At 43.2% G+C, this 16,561-nt stretch overlaps 1 protein-coding gene across 5 annotated transcripts in view; it reads left to right on the top strand.

Moving 5' to 3' along the window:
• The first annotated feature begins 242 nt into the window (after positions 1 to 242).
• The window catches only part of DAB2 (DAB adaptor protein 2), a 42,483-nt gene continuing 26,164 nt past the window's right edge, over positions 243 to 16,561 (top strand). For 2 of the 5 annotated variants that reach the window (XM_073343833.1, XM_073343831.1), the window contains exons 1-2: positions 244 to 421; positions 5,873 to 5,993. The gene's annotated coding sequence lies outside the window, so the exon portion shown is untranslated. Of the gene's footprint in view, positions 422 to 5,872; positions 5,994 to 16,561 lie in introns of all 5 variants that reach the window. The other 3 variants (XM_073343834.1, XM_073343835.1, XM_073343832.1) reach the window with 3 other exon arrangements.

The raw sequence follows: 16,561 nt of genomic DNA, 5'->3' as shown, positions 1-16,561 counted from the left end.
CTTACTTGTGAATTCCCTCTGAGCCTTAAAAACGCACACAACTAATTTAAAAACCTCCGAATTTCCTGCTGTGGGTTTAAATCAACCCCTTTAATGTCATTTTCTCCTCTCTGCTGTAGTACTCATTATTGCATAACAGCCTAACAGCCCTGGTTCCCTTCAGTCCTGGTTTGCAAAGGGTTAAGTTTGGAAGCACCGACACGTTGAGGGGGAGTAGCCAAGCCCAAGCAGCAAAATCATCACAGCACATTCCTGGGTAGTCCTCAGCTGCCAGCATCTGATTAAAACCATATCTCTGGCTGTGAGTGGCTAACTACACTAAAGGCTGGAATACAACTGAATATTTAACCGGGCCCACGGTGTCAGCTACTCTACCGGCTGTAGCCCGAGGAGTATGCACCGGATAGCACGGAGCTAGGCTGTAAGTAGCTCTTCAGGAGGGTGGTTCCTCCTCCTACCTTTTTTTGGGGGGGGATCGATCGGGGGCTCCTTGTAAAGGGTCCTAGGGGCTCCAGGCCAGACTGCCCCTAGTACAGGGGTGGAGGGGGCGCTAAGAATCCGGTCTTAAGGCAGCAGCCCCCAGCCTGTTCCCGAGTGTGACATTGACTCGCTCGCTGGGGTTGCTGCCCGCTGCTTCTGAGCCGGACGCCGCAGGCTTGGCTAGAGCGAACCGCCCTCGGCGTGCCCGGGGCGCCTGCTGCCCGGGCTCTTACCGCCTGCCGGGGGACTCCGAGCCCAACCCGCAGCGTCGCTGGGGCGAGCCTGTAAAACGGGCTCCAGGCAGCCCAGAGAAGGCGACCCCTCGGAACGGGAGCCGACTAATCGCCTACCAGCTGGTCTTGGCTTCTCCCTCACGAAGTCTCTGATTTCTATCGCTAGGAAAAACTCTTCCTGGGGGCTGACTGATCGCGAACTTGGGCTTTATTGTGGCAACGCCCTTAGGTAAAGGCTCTGCCAAAGACCGAGAGCCCACGGGGGCTACCTAACGCATTTAAAGCGCTGAAACGTACAATAGTAACCGTGCTGGGGGAGGGGACGCGAGAGACTGGGTTAAATCTCTGGAGCCAGCTGTGACTGTGATGGCTTTCATGGCCTAGGACTAGTACGGTTTTTAAATCGATATGGGGGGATATTAATGCTAGGCAGTAGCATGGCCTTACTCCCAAAATAAGGCTCCAGCTAAAATTGGGTGGAAATGTCTGCATCCTGCTTTCAGGAGTCTAAAAGGGCCCATCTCCTAAAGAAGCCCAAGAACACCAAGCAAAATAAACAAGCACTTTCTGCAGCTAGGAGGGGATTAAGACAAGCTTTATTTTTATATATGTAGTAATATAGCTAGTAAAAACCTGCTGTTCTAGAAATAGTGTGGATGAAAGAATCCAGTCACTCAGTGCCAATGGGGGTGGGGGAGAGAAAAGGGTGAGAACATAACTAAGCATTTTGGCCTGAGCATCTTGTTTGTTTGGCTTTCTAATGTCTGCACTTGGGGCAAGTAGGTGACATCTCAGTAGTGATGGGTGAACTCTTACAGGCGAATGTGACAAATCTTGTAGCCAAAAAAAAGCCCCTGCCTAGTGAAAGGGAGCTCCTCTTAAGGATGAAATAAACAGAAATGGGTTACAGGACAAATGTATGCCCTCACTGCTCAGGATATCATGATGACACTCATTGGGGGGGCCTATCAGACTGTTCAAGGCAATGTCCTTGTTCTGAGCAGTAGTTGGTTGGTGTCTTAAATCTATTGTTTGCCTACAGTAGAATTTATTTAGTAGCTTGGTGTAACCATTCTCTCCACTGCTTTAAAAACAAAGAGCAGCACACTTAATTAGCTAAACAAGCTAGAAAATGATGATAAAGTCTCCTCCAATGAGACTGGATGACTGTATACCTGGGTGGCCTAGCAAGAGCAAATCCTCATCTAACAGCAGCATGTCCCTTGCAGAGACCGGCCTCATCCCCTTTAAAAAGCCACAAATATTTCCCCTTCAGTGTTGCTGTGGCTTCCACAGTTAACTAGGTAAGGAAAAGTGGTTTTAATACAGGATAAAATACCTGAAATTGGGACACTGTAGAAGCCTGAGTAACTAGACCAAGAAAATTGTACAAATACCAAAAGTCTAAGCTGAATCTAGCAAGGTATCTTCATCTCGTCAGCAGAGATATGCACGTGGCTGAAATCCCCCTTTGGGGAATGGGCAGGGACACCGTAGAAGGGAACATTTCCCTTCATTGGTTATGAAAACTCTTAGATTAGGCACTGGTGCCTTTAAATTAGCCTTCTGATGGCAAGTGGCACTTGTGCTTTTACTAACCCTAACAAATGCATGTTCTGAGATGTTCACCCCCCTTCAATACCTAACTCAAATGTAAGAATTAGTAATAGAAATTGGGATGGGGAAAATGGTTAATTCATTCATAGAAGCTAGACATTTGATTCCAGACTCAGTTCTGGTGCAAATCCATAACCATCTGGAAAAGGAATATACTAGAAGATGCCTCAAAAATAGGCTTCAAAATAGGGTCCCTAGGGCAATAGAAGATCATTCTTCCCTATCCTTCCCATGTGCAAAATCCATTCCAAGAGTACTCTATTTTGGGAATCATGGTGTATATAGGCCCTTCCTGCTCTGCCAAACCAAAATGGATCTTGTCCTTTAGGAAAACTTCTGAAATTGCCAAATGTCTTGGGTTTGGGTCTAAAGCATGAATTCCATTCCTAACTTTGAAATGGAACCAACCTTTGCCGTAAACAGAGAACCCCCCAAAAGGTATAAAAGATGCAAATTAAGATAGGTGAGCCACAGGAATAAAGCATTAATTGGCAAAAGATGAGTAAGACTGAGGAAAAGATTAGTGTAAATAGGAGAGCATTCCCAAGTCACTGGGACCTTTACTCTAGGCCCCATTTACTCCTTGACCCTTACTCCTGAAGAATAGACCAAATTTAAGACTTCTTGGCATTTAGATCACTCAACTCCAACATTTCAGGTGACTCTTAATACCATCTTCACTCATCCTTTCTGGTAACTGGTATTTGACTTTGCTACAGCATGACTTACTATCAGTCTCCTCATTGTGTTTTGTTTTTTTTCCCAATGTCAATTGAAACAAACTAAGCACCAGTTGTCTGTTTGGCATGCTATGAACCGGAAGATGTGGTCCTAACCCCAGAGAACTTAATCAGTTGTGACTGCTATAAAATCCTCACTTTTACAGTGGTAATGTCTCCCTAACGCTTCATAGGAAGTTTCCTTGAGGGGGGGAAAGGCAGGTCCAATATCCATTGGATGGCCTGGAGACGCAGCAGGAACATGGCAAGTATTTATTATCTATGTCCTTGCAGCTGTCTTCAGTGTTTAGAACTCTAAGGTGGGGGGAGGGAGGAGCCAGAGCTTTGTCAGTCAAGATCTGCTTCGAGGAGAGAGCTGTCCATATGCCTGTAGTTGATGGTTGCTGAGCACCATCTTATGAATGCTTTCCTCTGTGAAGGAAGAGTACTAATCCATTTTACAGATGGAAATATTCTGAATACAGGAATAAGACAACTGGATGTGGGACACATTAAATGAAGCAGGCAGAAAAGACATCTGTCCCTGGGCTCTGTGGGAACCTAAGTCAATAATACTTGGTTTCAAGGAGGGGGATTGTGGTCTCCCAGCTGGGCAGGCTGCTGAGAGATGGAATGAGAAGATGTGGATGTCCAGAGATGAAATGGGGTAGCCTGAAACCATGCTGTAATCTTCAAGTACTGTTGCCAGGCCCACAGGCTTCCTATCCTTTTTTGATGAGCTACGTGCTTCTATGACACTTGGGTGGTCTTTTGCGCTGACCCTGCACTTTGGGATGCATGTGGACTGCATTCAGCAGGGCCAGCAGTTTGGATGACATTACTGTCCTTTGAGAGCACTCAAAGCAACAGACTCACTTATTGGCCACCAGAATACTTTAGGGATCTGTTCTCAGTCAGTGGAAGTAAGCTCCCTCAGGCTAGGGGAGGGATAAGGGCAATATTTTGTCCTTACTAGTGCCTATCAGTAAGATTCAGATCTTCTGCCCAATTTAATTAACCACAGCCTTCAGTGCATAGTTAGATTAATGTCCTAAGTATCCTTCAGATAAGGGATCCTGAAAACTTCAATGGAAGAAACTGTGGCTTTCTAGTAAGAAGAATTTTAAGATCAGAGGTTGGACATTGTTTAGCTTACTCCCACTGGGAATAACACATGAACAGAGCTAGCAATCCTAGACTCTTTTTGGAACAGGTGTAATAGAAAGGAATCATGGCTAACTGACATACCAATCAACTTGACATCCTTGAACTAAAGTCTCTTGCAGGAGTGAATGCTGAGGCTAGCCAGGTTACTGCAGAAGCCATCTTGTCACACCTCTGCTTTTTGAGTACAAATGCTGATGTAAACCACTAAAATGCCCTTAGCGGACTTAGGGGGAGGAAGGTGCCTCTACAGAGAAGAGGGAACGCCAGCTGGAGGTGAAGTGGGAGGGTGGTGGCTAGAGAATGCCTGGTAATAAATGAGTTGACTGCCAGAACATCATGGTCTTGGGACTCAAAACAAACTGAATGCAGACATCTTGAAATATAGATGTCTACTATTGCTAATACTGCTTGTGTATAGGCAAGGTCTATTATACTGCATCAGTGTAACTAAACTGGCTCTACTTTCTTGTGTAGGCAAGTCCTTAGCTTTGTTCAACACTTAACTTAGCCTCTTCCTTCCAATACTTAACTTTCTACACACTAATCCCACTGACCCAGGTTTGCCCCTGGGTGTAGAGAACCCCTCAGAATGACACATTGCTGACACGGTGTGTGTGACTCAATATAAGTGAAGAACCACCAGCTTCCCTGCACACTGCAAAATGCTCTTGGGTTAAAGACTTGATAAAAGTCCCGACAGCAGGCCTTCACTCCCTCTAACTGTCTCCAAAGTAACAAACACTGATAATACACACCCTCTTAATCATAACACTTTCAGTTCAATGGGACCAGTTAAGGACAGCACATTAGCCTTGACTGAATTTCCTCCCTCTCTACTAGTTCCTATTAGATCCTTATAGGATCATCCAGTGATTCATAGGATGGGGATTCTCTTATTAAAATAACAAGGTTCAGTGACTGTACACAATTCAGGAGGCTTTAAAAAGACACTGACTGGACACTTGGTCCCTGTCCTGCAAGAGACCTGTACAAGATACTAGCTGGCAATTTTTACCTTGATACATGAGGACTAAAGTGCCATGTAACAGCAAACATTCTGCTTCATAGAATCCTAACATCTGAAATTACTGTGGAATTTTGTCACATGATATCAAGAATAAGACTTGTCTACCTATATAGGACAAGATAAATAAGAACACTGAAGGGATTACAATGAGACAAGTAATTCACTATAAATATCAGATCTGATAGTGCTGTAATCATTCCTTGTGATCAACCCTGACAACTCCAATAGAGAAAGGAGGGTCTTTAGCCTTTTGTACTATTCCTATCTTGAAAGGCAAAAACTGGAGGAGGCAGTCTTTGTTTTCAGCAGCAGAAGATAAGGGCATCTAACTGCAAACACTTGTTAGACGGAGGTTGACTTGCAAGATGGAGCTTCAGAGCAGGGTTCAAAGTTGGTGCCTAATCTCTTCCTCCCAGGTAGAAGGTGAGCCCCATCTCCAGGCACTTCTGAGCATTGTTCCCTCTAAGCTGTGCATGCGCACACAGATCCTAAACCCTGTGCACATGGTGAAACACTGCACGCACAACAATTTGCACACAAGAAATCTTTTGCGCACATGGGCCTGTCAAAAATTAGAGGGAACATTGCTTGTGAGGTAGCTAAAATTCTTTTTTTTTTTTTTTTCAAAGGGTGATGTGGGACAAGATGGTCCTAGAGATGACTGACTTGCAAAAAGGTACAAAGGAAGCCTATGTCAGTCAGGATTAGAACTTGGAGTTCTTGACTGCTACACCCAGGCTTTGTCATACTGTAAGTCTTCCTTATCGTAATTTTCTAGAACATGAATTCCCTCTATCTTGCATCCAGGAAGATATTGCAGTCTGCCAGTAATGTCTAATGGGAGAATCCATATGCAGTTGTAAAATGTTGAATGACTACCTAGGGAAGCCCACTGAAAGAGACCTAAAAATGCTGAGGCAGAGAATAGTTCAGATGAGAACCTCCCCTGTAAATCTTTTAGGCAGAAATAAGACACTAGTCTTAACTCTAGTTACAGAGGGAGGTATAAGCAAATGGTTCCAGTTACTCAGCTTTGGCAATGGCAGCAGCGGCAGCACAAATTCCCACTCGGACTATCCGTGCTATGCAACTCCCCAGGCCCCTAGAGACTCATCCTTGTATCTGACAGAGCATTTCATATTTTCAAACTGGCAGTTACCAAATCTCCCACAGACACTAGTCTAGAGAGACTAGACTCTCCTACTGTGCTCACTTCTAATATCTGAGTATCTTCCAGTGGATTAACAAGCATGTGAGACACATGAAGCAGTGAGATGTTTGCTTCACTCTTGTACGTACTGGCCAAGGGTACGTGGCATGGTTGTGGCTGGCCTAGGTCAGCTGACTTGGACTCTGGAGCTGGAAGCAGGGGCGGGGAAATTGCTATGTAGACACTTGGGCAGCAGCCCAAGCTCTGGGACCCTGAAAGTGTGGAGGGTTCCAGAGCTTGGGCTGCAGCCTGAGCCTGAATGTACATGGCTTCTCCCCTTCCCTCCTCACCCCCATCCCAGAGCTGAAGCCTGAGTCAGTTGACCTGGGCCAGCTGAGGGTATTTTATTCCTGTGTAGACATACCCATAGTGGATAGTTAACATAGATTAGATTTTAAATTTGCTTTTCCAGATTGACCATTCTTAGCTTTCATGAAGTACTTTATTCCATCTCTACAGAAACACTTCTGTAGGATAATTCTAAGCACTTGCTGAATCATCCATTCCATACTCAGATCCTGAGCATAATGCAAATTCTCAATCAAATCCTAGCCCAATAGATCTTAACTATTAACTTAGATCACACTACTCTTAAACACCACAAGGGTGATGGAGTAAATCCTATTTTCTTCCAACTTTGTGGTAGGTAGTTGGATCATCTGCATTGTATACCATGGCAGGCTGTGCAGAAGATAGGCAATAGTCCTACCTCTGGTCTAATGAAATAGTCACATGTTCAAACTGCAAAGAGGGATGTCCCAATAGTGGCAGATCTTACAACATGCAACTGAAATAACGCTAACTGCTTCAATGTAGGGGAAAAGTCCCAACTTTACTGGGAAAGTGGGAGATGGCAGAGTTCTTAAGAGAACTTACTCCGAGTGGTGAGAAGATGTTTTAACTATAGAGTATGCCTCTTGAGCTACAATTCCAGGTGGAGATGAAATGGCACTGAGCTATTCCCTTGCTAAAATTCTTTGTTTACATGAGTTATAATGCACTTAGTCTGAGTCAAATCGACTTAATTAAGCAACACTAAAGTAGTGAGGATCCACAACAAATGGTGAAATAGAACTGGAAGAACTGAAAGTCAAGGCTTAAAGCAACAAATGTATCTCTACACTTCAGAAACTAGTCTTATGAGACTTTTTAGGACCATTGAAGCTACATCTTAAAAGTTCCTTATAGGAGAGAAGAGATCCATACTGAGGAGAAACTCTAGCTTCCAACTTCTGGATCTTGACAAACTCTTGCCTTGCAGTGATCAACAAACTTGTCTAAAGCTGCTTAGTACAAACTGAAAATATCTACTTTTGTCACCTATATTTAAATGACCCAGAACAGCAATAGCCACAAGGCCATTTTGCCCTTTACCCAACTAGCTTCAGATGGGATAAGGGGTTGTGCAGATTGCAACCAATTCAAATATGAATAATGCATTGGTATAGACTCTTACAGTAAAATCCTGGGTGCTGCTAAGAACTAAGTAAACTGCCGATAAGCAGAATGATGTTCCAATTTATAGATGCTGTATTTCCTAGAGCTTGGTGACTAGCTCTGTTGGGAACTAGCCCAAAGATTTTGGTGTACTTATATTCATGGAGTTATAAACCAATATTGGAATCTGGCCAAAACCGTTCCCACAGAAAGCTGGCTATTGAATCTCTTCCAACCAGCTCTCCTAAAAATGTACAAATTCCTTAGAATGTCACAGGTTTGAGAACAGATTTGTAATATGTTAAAATCCTTTAAACTGCTGAATAGCCAGTTCATTTTGAGAACTGTTAGATGAGTAGGCAACAGATGCCTGGCTTTAGTTAAAAACAACCTAAATTATGTAAATGCTGACTAAGCCATGTTCTTGTACTTCCTGGATTCTTAAAAAAATCAAATGCTAAGTAAAGACCAAAAACTGGTGAGATGATATCATGAGAACAGACTGTCCTGATCAGTTGATGGAGCAACAGCTAGTAAACTAAGCTGATATGGGAAAGGCATTTGGATGGTGGATCACTGGAATGACTCCTTGTTGCCTGTACTAAGACCTTGGAGTACATGGAGCTGTCACAAAGCAATCCCTGTGGCCACCATGATTTAGTCACTGGCTTCACAATCCTTTTTTGAAGTTTAGCAGCCAAAAACTTCAGTAATATGACTTAAAGGCAGTAGCCAAGGAACAGGCTCCCCATCATTACCTTTCATAGCAATTAAACATTGCTTCAGGGGTTGGCAGTACTGGAGTCCAGTGCAGTGGCAGGGGAGGGGACTACCCAGTACCTTCTGAAACACATTAACTCATAAATAAACCATGGGAACTATTGCTGTTGACAAAGAGAATAGTCTACAGAAGCAGGCCTGTGACCCTTGTCATAAGGATACACCTTGGTGAAAGGCATAAACCCTGACCCCAACTGACTAAAGTAGCTCATTTAAATGACGGAGACAAAACTGTTTCTAGAAAGTCATTTGAGCCAATAGTACTTATCTTTAGTGTTGTGAACTTGACTCTTGTAAACTAGCTAAGCAATAGCTTTGACCAGCTGTGTTGTGATTGCTGCTTAGACCTCAAGGCAAAAGCTGATATTAGTGAAAGGTCACCAAATGTCTGATGGTAGCTAGACTAAAACTGATCGTAGCAATGCTGGGATGAGCTTGCCATCAACATTAACTTGGAGTATGGCTCCTTTTTTAAAAAAAAAAAACTTCCAGTCTCTTGGAAAGAGGAAGGACTCTTAGTGGCTGGTGGGGAGGGAAGCCAAGCATTTATACCTGGTATGGAAAGAATGACTGGTAATAAATTGCATACCAAAAATTATTCTAGTAAGTGATTTGACAGTTTGATAACTCCAGTGAACTGAATAAACTGTAGTATGTATCTTATGAGTTTTAAACAGACTTTGTATTTGTGGATGATCTAAACATTATACCCAGATGGAAAGACATTTTTCTCAACCTGTGTATTTAACTTAAACATTAGCTTTAATAAAAAAAATTTAATTTGCTTTAAAAGGCAAGGTGCCCACTGGCAGCCATCCAGACTCCATTTGCATCTGGATTTTGGTTGCTTGAGTCTTTATATATATCCCACTAGAATTGGATGTGAAAAACAGTTAACCAAATTACTCCTGCTCTTAAAACTCTGGGTCAGTCTCATGCAAACTGCCTCTTCATTCCTAGATGTAGGCAGCAAGAGACAAGGATATTGCTATAAATGCAGTGTGGTGTAAAGTATTCCCCTTAATAAAAGGGAAATGCTGCATAAGCAGGCTTCTTCTGAAGCCTGCGGTATTTGCACTCTGATACCCCCATGATGTCATTGGGAAACTAAATTCAGAAATGTGAGCCAAAAGGTAAATTGGTAATTCTCCCTCCTCCCCCAAACTTCACTTCAGGGAAATGAGAACTATGATCTGTAGTGAGGCCCATGAGGAGGCTAACCCCACTAGGGTCTCTGATTAGGCTCTACGCCCATGTCTGTTGGACTGCTTGCTGGCTGACTATGGTACCACTTTCCAATCGCAAGTGGTAAGTTCAGTTCTTATTCAGCAGGTCATGGCCCAATCTAAGCTGTTGCACTACAGTAGGTTCATTCAATTTAAGTGTAAACTCCATGCCCTTGACCACTCAAAGCACACAGTGCTCTAGCATTTTGGGTGCTTTAATAATGAGGCAAAACATTTCCAGTCTAGCACTTCAACTTTCCAGATGTGCCCAAAAGACCCTGATCAAAAGGCAGATGTGTCTGAAATAGTGCATTCATTTTTCTAATTCACTAATACTTGCACAATGCCTTTCAAGGTTACTCAGTTCATTGCCAATGCAACAGTGTTTAAACAGTAAAATTTGCAACATTAGTATCCAGTCCAGAGATTTATGTGCATAATTGTCATTGTCGGTCAAGCCACACAGGGACATACATGAATGTGCTATTGTATAGTAGAAGCTGCCCCAAGTATTAATGTGTTGTTAGTATCCTAGATTATTTCAGACTCTCTCATGAGAGCAGCATGTTTCTCTCTACCCTGTTTCAGCTTATTCCACTAAATTTTTTTAGTAAATTAACCCACTTGTTGGTAGAATGCTCAGGGGTGGTTTGTCTTCCTTTTTTTCTTAAAAAGAAGAGCTGCCAGGCTTCTCTTAAAAATAGATGGCATCACCTGTGCCACTGGAAACTGACAATATCCTCCAACAGCTGTGTAATAGACTAAAGATGTCCTTTTGGCAAATGGATTTAATGGTATCTTTATGCAGCTGCTGTTAATAGAGTTCCTGACTATTGGGTTGTCGTGCCTGTCTTCTCCAGACTAATTTAGTAAGAGCTGAAGCAGAAGTACAAAATACAAGCTTTCTAAACTATTAGGAATTCAAATGACTGACTAGTTAGGAGAAAACATTGCCTTACAAAACTCTGTTCGTAGTACTTAAATTATTGCAGCAGTTCTGGCAACTTCCCTTATTCCCAACAGGATATGTTGGAGTCGGCAATAAAGCCTTGTTTTCCTGTCCTCTCTTGGCCTCCTGGGTTCTAATTCAAGGTTAATATTTACATGCAATAACTTTTGTCTATATCAAGCCCTTGCAGTACCAAGGGACAATGAAGAAGCACATGCTGCGAGGAGGACAAAGTACTAGGCAGTCTAGTAGAGATTTTTACTTTACTGTCAGTTTTTTCCCTCTGGCCTCTCCATATTCCCCCCCTCCCCCCATTTTTTTCCTTTCTCCACACAATTTAACTCACGTGATCCTTGCTGCAGGGCCAGAAATACAATTATTTCAGTTTCTATAAATGGCAGGTGAGTTCTCTGCTTAACATGGTGGTCTTATTACCACAGTTTCCAAATAGCAGCACAAGCTATCAAGAGGAATGCTGTTATGACCATAATTGAGGTCTTCAAAATCTCTCTAACTGCCAACTATTTCGGGGAGCAGGGGGAAGCCATCCTAGAGTAATAGCAGTACTGTAGCTTATTGGCAACAATCCTAAAATAAACTGTTAAAGCTGCTGTCCAAAGAGCCTAGAAACTTATGAGGAAACCCTTTTAAATGGTTCTTAACCATCTGTGTATTAATCAATTATTCTTGGAATATCTTAGCCTTTTGAGAAGTCAGCCTGCCTTGCTACAGGTCTGACTTCTATGAAGTGCATGGTAAAACTAATCGTAACTATCAGGTGGATGAGCTGCACTAAAATTCTTGAGTTAAGACAGCCTCCCATAGGCATATAAGACACATACTAGTTTGGGGGCAGGGTTGTATTTAAGTCTGAAATACCTAGACTTCCTGGAACCACTCTGAAATCTCAGCAGGATTTCCTGCCTTGAGGTAGATGGCTGCATGGGACACGTCTTACTATGAGGTTTCTTATCAACAAACATGCCTGCTATGTGAGGTGCTGTGCTGCATGCCCCCTGCCCCCCTCCACCAGTGCTATATGTGCATGCTGAATGCTCTCACTCTTTATGCATGGTCAAACACTAAATACATTTCACCCCACTGGATCCTGACAGAGTGCTAGGCAAGTTCTGAAATAGAATCAGTAGTGGTATTAACTGAGACTGATCTCAATATTCTACCAGAAGTAGAGGCATCAAGATGATAACCGCAAAGTATACACTTTAAGCTTTCTAGAGAATCCTAAACAGACTAATAGTGGGTGGTTTGGTTTTTAACACAATAGTCTGTCTTCTGTCGAGCATACCTTATGAGTCTGGATGTTCCACCTAGTGGAACAACTTCTGACCATAGCTGCTGAGGGCCAAACTCTACCCTCACTTACACTATAACTCAGGAGTGTGAAGGTCAAATTTTTCAAGTGTCTGAGGGCTAGTGTATTTGAACTTTTTCCTAAATCTCCAATAACTCAGCTGAATTACTTGCTTCCTCTTTCAATTAGTATTTTTATGCTTTTAATTGAAAAGCATGACAAACTGGCACAATGGCTAATACAAATACCCTTTCCCTGAAATAATCCTTCCTTAAATTCAAAAAGAAGAGTAAAATTAAAGGACTAGAAGTCACATTTTAAGGGCTTCAGATTCCAATAGCTAAAGGAATGGGGGCAGAAGAGGAAATGTGTATATACAATTTGTCCCTCTTTCCAGTGCTACTGTTGACCAGCTTCATAAAGTGCTGGCAATGAATATACAGTCAGTGCAATGTGTTCTGTATACATATGCTGAACGTGCAAATTTTGAGTTTCTTCCCAGATCCAATCATACTCCTGGATTAGATGGCATACACAATACAGTATGTGAAGTTGCCATGTCTGTGTGTGCCTGCCCTGTTTCATTTGAGTGGTGATCTGATCTTGGCTTTCAAAGTGTTAGCTGCTGTGTGGTGTAAGGCCAAAATACAGAGTGTGGCCTTGTTTCCACCACTATCAGTAAAAACTGTTTGCAGGTGTTCCACTTGCATTGTGGAAGACTCTAGCATCAACAGTAGAATGCACCTAACACTGAAAGCTGCACAAAAATCAGGTGGCTTTATAAGCAATAGGCCCAGAATGGCCACAAGGTGGTCGTGACAGACAGGTGATCAACCGCCAATTAAATGGGATTAACTGTGCATCACTTCATCCCCTGAGTCTTAAGCACTTGCTTCTTCCAAAGCCTGGTTATCTTTATCTGAAAGCTTCAGACCCATCTGAAAAGTTATTTGCCCCTCATATAACTGAACTGCCAATTGGTTACAGCTCTCATGGGAATACTTTCTCCTTCTTGGCTTGAATGGCTTGCAGTGCCCTAGCTGCTGACTGATCCAGACCCATCACTAGTGGATGCCTTTACTTCATCATTGAACTAATGGAATCTCATCCATCCCACTGCAGAGGTTTTGGATAGTACTCACCTGTGAATACTGCTTTTGTGGTACTGCTTCTGATGCAGTGTAACAGTGCAGCAACCAAAGACTTACTCAGTTACATATAAACTGGTTGCCAACATAAACTAAAATAGCTGTTGCTATTTGATTTTTCTAACTTGGCAATATGTTGACTTGGCCTGTCTAGGTTCTCACTGGTCTGACCTGGCTTCAAACTGGAGTAGGACTTTCAAGAGAGAACTAGGTTGAGAGAACTAGTGTCCTGCACAACTGTAGTAAAACAGTGCAGCTCACCTGCTGATCTTAATGAACAACTTTGTTCTCCCTGGGCTAGAGAATACCTGGGAACACTGGCCCAACTGATCACACCTGACTGAATTACCCAATAAGACCTCTGCTGCTGTTAAGAGTGCAGGGACTCGAACAGCAGACACTGCCGCCCTCTTCTTCTTCTCCCCCCACCCCCCAAGAGGAGTATGAAGGGCACAAAGCTGCAGATAGAGGAACTCCTTCCTATTTCTGGCTAAGTATGTATAGCTTCTGAACTAGCTGCTTGCCATTAAAATTAGGGTGACCACCTGTCACAAATTGTGCAGGAGAGTCCCAAAATGCAGAGTTAGAGTTCTGGGCTGAATAACTCAGGGCAGCATTTGTCCTGGATTCTCTACAGCCCTGCTTTGCACCTGTCTGAGGCTCAGGTGGGGCCAGCCTCTTCTGGGGGAGGGAAGGCCTGAGGTCAGCCTTAGCTACCTCCACCCACCTGGCCAGGCCAGAAGCCAGAGGTGGGCCATGGTAATTGCTGCTCAGGGAGCCCCAGACCCTCCACCTGCCCTGGGTGGTATGCCTTGAGGGAGGGGGTAATACATGGTGGGGCTGCTCTCTGGCACCCTGCCCTGGGCAGGTGGAGGGTCCAGGGCTCCCCACAGCAGCCTGGGCTCCCTGAGCAGCTCTGGCCTGGGCAAAGCCTTGGAGGAAGGGAATCCAGCATGTACCCCACTTCTGAAAAGGTTGTCACTCTACTTAAAATACCCCTTACTGCTGGAAGCACCCACTTGTCCATTGCATTATCTCTAAAGTGGTTAGGTGAAGTAATCTGGGAGTACTCATTCAGCACAAGTTCTTCTCAGACCATTAACTAGAATTGTTTAGTGAAATTCTTTAAACTAAATATGGTGCTCTTTTGAGCTAGTCTTGAGGCTCATCTAAAGAGTAAAGAAGCCCAACTCACTGAAACATTAACTTTACAATAGTATAACCTTCGCACATTCCTGAACATCTGGCTCAGCAGGAAAAATGACTGAGTCTCCCAGCTAGCTGAGTGAGAGCACTTCCCATGGCATGGTAAAGGACTTCCAAACTGTGCATCAAATGTATTGCTTTTATTGTGCACGCGCGCACACACACACAAATGAAGGACCACGTTCTGGAGTAAAATGCTGGCACACCATAGTTTTCAAACATCTGTTCCAGGACTGGGATAAAATAAGCCAACAGACTTAAACACATGGAGGGCTATTTCAAACCTGGCTCATTCCCAGAGTCATAATATAGTCCTTCAGAGGAATCTTTGTTCAGTACACATTTCCTATTGGCTGTGGACAAACAGTCTGGTTAGAAACTGGACAATCCCTCTGCAGGAGAGAACACCTCAGACTTCCACAGTGAAAATGGGTCCAATCTTTTCCACCTAAACCTTTAGGAATACTTTAAAGAAACTCCTTGGAACCTAAACTGGTGCATAAGCTTCCAAAAGGGATGGGGAAATGCACACTTCTGTCACTAGGGAGCACATACCTGCAAGGACAAGAAAAGCTCTGAGTGAGAAGGCAGCTTCAATCCTTGGGTAGAAACAGAGCTCCAGAAAGTAATCCCTTGCCTTTAGTGGACCACTCTGGCATATCTTGGCTTCCCAAGGAGTGCAGTTGTCTGTGCTCATCAAAACAGTACTTCATCCCCTTTGGTTTGTCTCCCTGACTCCAACCTAATTATTTGAGAACAGTTGATATAAGCCCAATTTAAATTAACTGGTTAACTGACCTCTTGAAGCCATTGTCAGTAGGGAATCCTAATCAGATGGGTGTGTATCTAGTGGGCATCCACAGGGATCACTACTGGGCTTAATGATCAATCTTTAGATCTAGCAGTAAATATAAAAGTTGGAGAAAACAAAGGTGGTCACAATGCCCTGACATTCTGTTACCAGGTGATCTAGATGGGTACATGGCTTTACCATGCAAGCAATGCATTTAGTTGTATTAAAATGCAAAGTCCTACATCAAGGAATGGTCCCCATACCTACTGGACAGGGACTTTCATGATAAGAATGGGGAAGAGAGTAATAAAGGATTAGTAACTCATTGCTACGCTGGGAGCTCATGTTGAGGGGAAGGTACCAGGACCTTGAATGTATGAACAGGTGAGCCTTAACTAGGACTAGGGAGGTGATTCAGTACTGCAATACCTTATTTTTGTTTTTCCTAAGGACTAGAGGAAAAAAGGTATAAGAGTTCCAAATGACTGAGCCCTTGTTGGAGAGTCTGACATCAACTGTAGAGTTAAGGGGCTTATGCAGATGACCTAGTACAATGGGCATGCACACTTGAATTAATGATACTCCTTGCTAGTTTAGGAAAAATCAGTGCAGTCAAACTGGAACTTGTAACCACTTTGTCATCTTGGCATTTATCTTGAGGAAAGGGACAAGTGTTCAAATGCAGCAGTGAAGTACTAGAACAAGTAGAATTTTGTTTCTAGACAGCTTCATCTGTGCTGATGGCTCCAGGAATGAGGTTAAAGGGAGATATCCATTTGACAAAATAATGGACTGATAAAGATGTTTACAAAACTTATCAACCCAATATACCAACAGTATTATACAGAGGTCTGGAAGTAGTTACAGTAAATGAGAAACATTAGAAGGCTGAATGAAATAAAGTGGAGTTCTTTGAAAGATGGCAGGTATAAAATAGAATTAAAGACCAATGAATTTAGAGTAAGGAGTGAAATCAGGGTATAGGATTGTATTTTTTCCAGTTGTAGCCAATGGTGGGACTTCATAGAAAACAAATGGATAAGATGCCAAAGAAAATAATGCAAGCACAACCAACATCAGGTTGACCTAGAGGCAGACCTGTGACTAAATGGTGGGACACCATAGACAAGAAAATTATCATGCTGTGCTAATGGAGGAATGGTGATATTGTACTTCTCCCTGGGCCTGCAAAGATGCTCTGGGCTGAAAGACCATTTAAACTCCACTGCTTGTAATGGTGACACCAGTAGTCCTAAA

This window comes from Lepidochelys kempii, chromosome 5 (assembly GCF_965140265.1).
Source record: "Lepidochelys kempii isolate rLepKem1 chromosome 5, rLepKem1.hap2, whole genome shotgun sequence".
Classification (NCBI taxonomy): domain Eukaryota; kingdom Metazoa; phylum Chordata; order Testudines; family Cheloniidae; genus Lepidochelys; species Lepidochelys kempii.
Note: the sequence above shows the minus strand (reverse complement) of the source record. Positions and strands in the feature narration are given on the sequence as shown.